The sequence below is a fragment of the Puma concolor genome, chromosome B2 (genome assembly GCF_028749965.1).
Source record: "Puma concolor isolate L17-30 chromosome B2, mPumCon1.1.hap2, whole genome shotgun sequence".
NCBI lineage: Eukaryota > Metazoa > Chordata > Mammalia > Carnivora > Felidae > Puma > Puma concolor.
Genome location: NC_141671.1, coordinates 131,851,331 through 131,857,667, shown reverse-complemented (window position 1 = coordinate 131,857,667; position 6,337 = coordinate 131,851,331).

Here is a 6,337-nt window from a genome sequence, read left to right as displayed (position 1 = left end):
TTTGTTTTTATTGAGAGCGCGTGGCAGTGGAAAATACGGAGACTGCCAGTAGTTTGGTGCCACTACCTTGATTCGTGCAGATTTGCTAGTTTACTTTCTGTTGCTTTTGTATCATCTGTACGAATGTTAAAGTGGCTAACAATGGCAAACCTCAGTATTATGAAAAGTGTTAACTTCACAGATTCCCTGAAATCCTTTCCCATCATTTTTGCTTGGAAAAAAAACAAAACAAAACAGACAGTAGATTGAACTATGGTTATTTAGACTTGAGTATTTGGCAGGCATTTTCTCAAGAAATGAATGAAGAGAGACATCACTTCTAAGAAAACAATGCACTGTTTCAGAGGATCCTTCTGGCTGCTGTGTTGAGAATAGACTGAGGTGGGGTAACAGAAAATAGACTGTGATTGTCAGCAATCCAATAAAAGTATCCACACTAATGCCTTTCCCCCCAGCTCACGTTTGAGAGTAGGAGAGATTCAAGTTTTAAGTCCCCATCCTTAAAAAAACTTGATAAAGGTTTACAAAGTGGCATGAGGGTGAGCCCCCATCCCTAACTGGAGGCTATAGCAAGACAGCAAACCAGGAGAGGTGACAACCTGCACTGGAGATAGAGAGGAAGGGACTGGATACATAGTATGGGGTAGCTTGTATGAAGAACGCAGGGGCACCTGGGTGGCTCAGTTGGTTGAGCCTCCGACTTCAGCTCAGGTCATGATCTCGCAGTTGAGTTCAGGCCCTGCATTGGGCTCTGTGCTGACAGCTCAGAGCCTGGAGCCTGCTTCAGATTTTGTGTCTCCCTCTCTTTCTCCTTCCCACTCACATTCTGTCTCTGTCTCTCTCTCTCAAAAAAAAAAAAAAAAAAAAAAAAGAATCCAATAAGTAATGTGCACAATTAAGAACTGCAAGAATTTAAAAGAAAGTTAATAACTTAGCGAAAGATGTCATGAAGTGGTAGGATTTATTTTTTTTTAATTTTTTTTAATGTTTATTTATTTTTGAGAGAGAGAGACAGAGTGTGAGCGGGAGAGGGTCAGAGAGAGAGGGAGACACAGAATCTGAAGCAGGTTCCAGGCTCTGAGCTGTCAGCACAGAGCCCGGTGTGGGGCTTGAATTCACAAATCGTGAGATCATGACCTGAGCCAAAGTCGGACACTTAACCAACTGAGCCACCCAGGTGCCCCTGAAGTGGTAGGATTTATATTGTTAAGTTGTACAAGGGCAAGTGTTTAGAATGGTGCCTGGCACATCACAAGTGTTCAATAAATATTGAGTGTTGAATATGGAAAGACAGAACTTAATCCAGATAATACACTGGGTCCATTCTAATTCATGTCCTTTTGCAGTCTTCAACTTCACCAAAATAGGTAATTCTAAAGAAAAAAGATGTTTGAAAACATGCTTCCTAAATAGTAATAATAGCTAACATATTGATTGCTTTTATGATGTGCTAAGTGTTTTATCATATGTGATCTTTCAGCGGTATTACCTTTGTTTTATAGAGGAAAAAGTGTCAGGCAAGAAATTTACCCAAGGTTATACAATTACTATGTGGCTAAGTCAGGATCTGAACCAGGTCTTTCTAGCTCCAAAGTACAGTCTTAAATATACAGTTGCCCAAGCAGGTCTAATATATAAAAATCACACTAGAATAGTTTGAGATTAGTTCTTGTCTCAGATAAAAAAAAAAGGAAATATAAAAAGCTTAGTACATTAGATTTAGTAGGAGTATCAGACCAATATGAAAAGTTCTTATATACCATATAGATCTAAGTAAAAAAATGTAGCTTGAAATGTATTGAATGCAGATAATTTTAATGGGAAAAGGAAAAATAATTTGTATGGGAAAAAATTCATTCAAGGTTCTGAAAGTAAACAAAGTGCAGTCCAAATATATTTTATTGAGCCTGTTACTCTTTTTTTTTTTTTGTTATAGTTCTGGTAAAAAAATAATACTCTTATCAAACACAGGAGGGCAGCAAATAATGCTCTGAGAGAAACTACTTTTGGAAAAAGCTCCAGACTTACAGATTTCTGCTAATTGGAGAAAATCAACTTTCTATATTTCTTTACAGTGATGTTGTAGTTTGAAAGCCACTTTGTGAACTGTAAGGTGATAGCATGTTTTTAATTTGACAAGTATGTAGTGAATACTACAAATCCCTGTATTAACGCTTACAAAGATGAGACAAGATGTGGACCCTGCCCTTAAAAGGATGCTTGTTAGGGAAGTAAATACAGCAGCACATTAACAACTCCATTTGTCATAGCAACTGGTAAGTGCTGAAGAAAGATATAGGGAAAAAAGGCTATAGAGTTTACAAGAAGAGATGATTGCAAACTGCCAGTGAGGGAGTAAACGAGGACATTGTCAAGAAAGAGGCTTGAGTGATAAGTAGGACCTTGAGTGAGAAGTAGGATTTGTATGTGTGAAGACAATGGCAAGGCATTAGGAGCCTCTGGAGATCATACCAGCTGTCCTAGCAAGGGTGGGAGAATTCAAACCACTCATTCCTATTTAAAACCTTTCCATTACTTTCATTAACTTCTTGTGGGTTATAAGATTTCCCACTCTGGCTCCTGCTTTTTTCATAAGGCTGGAAAAGCAAGTTAAGTTTCAAATTCCAGAATAACAATGAGATAACAGCTACTGTTTGCTGAGTACTCACTATGTGCCCAAAACTTTTATATATTATCTCAATAAATCTTCACAACAACCCTGGGAAGGTTATTATCCCATTCTACCAGTAAGCAAACAGACACAGGAAAACTTAAACTGTTTGCTAAATATCACTGAGCTAGTTAAGTTTTAAGACACTTACACTTAGATCTGGTTCCAGGATCCAGGCTCTCATAGGGTAGGTCAATGTTTCCAAAACTATGTTTTGCAGAATTCTAATTCCATAAAAAGTTATAGACTTGGGGCTGGGGAAGGGAGAATAAAGAGAGGGGAATATCTTGGTCAAATAAGTTTCAGAAATGTCCCACTGCTTGGAGATTCATGCTTCAGATTAGGTTTTTTTGGTTTTTTTTTTTTTTTTTTTTTTTTTTAAGTTCTGCAGTAAGAAATTTTTCTTAACTCATCACTTCCTAAACTTATTTGATCTTGGACTTTCTTTCCTCAAGAAACACTTGTAAAGGTGATTCTGAGAAATACCTTTGGGATATACTGCTTTTGTAAGGAAAGAAATTTGAATAGAGAAATGTATTCAACACTGGGCATGAGGAAAATGAATTTGGTGGCAATGTGTAGATGGAACTCATAGCCACAGATAACTTCCCTTTCCTTCTTAGATTGTAATTCCCTCAACTGAAAATGAATACCTTTTGTGAGTAAAGCATTCTTAGTTCTCAGCTCTGATTTTTTTTTCATCTCTCCGGGACTAGCAACTTTAAGATATTAGAAAGAAAAGAGACTTATGTTGTACAAATTAGTTACAAAGCTATTAAGTTTATTTTCAGGGCAAGTGCATAAAAAAAACAATATTTTTGAGGAATTTGGACATTTTTGTTCTCTAATTTTATTATTTCTGGACAATGTATACTGATCAGGGATCAATAGTGAGTGATACGGCAGCCAACAATTGTTCTACTTTAGAGAGATGATAATTTGTTCTTAATTTAACTGGCTTTTTATCTCACATCCCACATTCCTTTCAGACTCGCCATGTCCTTCATTTTCTTTACATGCAACATACACATCACACATACCTGCCCACTCAATCACTTAGCACAGAAGTAGTGAAAACTGAGAAAGGGTGAGGGGCACTGGTAGGACACCAGGACATGGAAGAATACATCTCATCTCTCACACGGCACAAATGGTCTGCTACAAATGGCCCTTTGAACCTCTGTCTCTTTGATCTGCATGACCTCAGAATCCCTTCTTTTCTCCACTTCGCTCATTTCCTAGCCACCGTTCTCAGTTCTTATCTTGTCTCCGAGCCTTTTCTCTTATCATGCTATCTTTCTGCTTTAATGAACCTTATCCTTTCTTTGTCCATGTTGCCCCACAAAAGCAATGGCCTTCGAAGCAGAAATGTCATCATACCATTAAGAATGGGGGGAAAATTAAGTAGGTATATTCAGAGGATGCGATACACTGCATCAAAGAGTTTAGGGTGCCCACCTCCCCAGCTTCCCTCTCCTCACCAAGCCCTCCCACTGGTAGCCCAGAGCCTTAGTCTCTGGTTCTGGTCCACCGCCATCCTTTTCAGAATTCTGCCTTCACAATGAGGATAATATCACGGTCCTATCTCCTTCATCAATTTTAATACGAGGATCAAGTGATAATGTACATTTTAGAAAAAGTTGTGTTTTTTTTGGGACACCTGGGTGGCTCAGTCAGTTAAGCATCTGACTCTTAATTTTGACTCAGGTCATGATCTCATGGTTGTGAGACTGAGCTCCATGCCCATTGTGGAGCCTGCTTAAGATTCTCTTTCTCCCTCTCTCTGCCCCTTCCCCAATCACACACACACACACACACACACACACACACACACACACACACACACTCTCTCTCTCTCTCTCTCTCTGTTTCTCTCTCTCTCTCAAAAAAAATTGTCTTTTTCTAATTAAAAAAATAAAAAAGGTACAAAGAATAATGTAACATGGATATTCCTTCTACCTCAAATTTACAACTGATTATATTTTATCAAATGTCCTTTCCTCTTAACTATTTAAGATAATTCTGCAAATAATGTATGTATATGTAGCCCTTCTAAAAAATAAAAGAAGCATTACAGATAAAACTGTTTCCTTTGATCACTCGTAGCCTAGTTTTTTCTCTCTCCTTACGTGTATCCCATCCTTATGACAAAAATAATTTCTGTAAGTGTTCTTCCAGTTTACCCAGTGCACCAAACATATTTATCATCTATCTATCTATCTATCCATCTATCTATCATCTATCTATAGAAGTGTTTTGTAATTTTGTATTTTAACAAATATACCAATGAAATGATTTGGCAGTTTCTCAAAAAGCTAAACATAATTATATATGAACTAGCAATTTCATTTCTAGGTATAGACCCAAAAGAATGGAAAGCAAGGACTCAAACAGATATTTGTACACCAATTTCAATGCATCATTTCCAGAATAGCCAAAAGGTGAAAACAGTCTTTAAGTGTCCATCAACAGATGAATGAATAAACAAAATATAGTATGTAATATATGCAATGGAATATCATTCAACCATAAAAAGTAATGAAGTTCTGGTACATGCTACAACATAGATGAATCTTGAAGACATTATATTAATGAAATAAGCAAGACACAAAAAGACAAATATTGTATGATTCCATTTATTTGAGGTATGTTGAATAGGTGAATTCATAGAGACTGAAAGTTAATTGGTGATTACCAGAGATTGCAGGGAGGCATAAGGGGAAATTATTGCTTAATAGTTACAGAATTTTTGTTTAGGGTAATGAACCAGTTTTGGAAAATACAGTGGTAGTGGCTGCACAATATTGTGAATGTAATTAATGTCAATGAATTGTACACTTAAAAAAATTTTTAATGGGAAAATTTATGTTATATGTATTTTACTGTAATTTTAAAAAATTAATAACATCAAAACCATTGAATCGTATACTTTAAATGAGTGAATTGTATGGTATGTGAATTACATCTTGATAAAATTGTGTCTGTGTATATGCTGTGTGTATGTGTGTCTGTATATATGCTGTGTGTATGTGTGTGTGTGTGTGTGTGTGTGTGTGTGTATACACATGTATATAGTATTATATTGTACATATAATTCTATGCTTTTTTCACACATTTTATTTTAGAGATATATCCCAATTGAGAGATATAGATGTGTACTTTATTTTTTTAATGCTACACTATGGGAATATATTACAATTTATATATCCATTGCCTGATTCAGGGCACTTAGACTCTTTCCAGGATTTCATTATTTCAAATAGTGGAACACCCCCACTATGTCCCCTTAGGGTGGGCAAGGTGTCCTACTTGGGGGAAAGACGTGCATCATGTGTTTTGAAATGTAGAAGTTGTAGAGTTCTTATTCTCAAAACCTTTACTATTAACCGTTCACTTAATGAATGCACCGAGACACAGGGTCACAGCCTTTATGGGTCTGACAGTCTGGAGAAGAAGGCAATCAGTGGATTGAAATGAGGACTGACAGACTCTTGAGCAGACTCTCAAGTGTCTCTCTAAGGCAGCTCCTTCTACTCTGTACTTTTCATTTGGGCCCACCTCAGCTGCTCCCTCTCTCTTCCTCCGTGTGCCCTTCCCCTCCTACTGTTTTCATTTGCTGTCTAACCACCCCACCCCCAAACACACACAGCATTTTAATCATCCCAA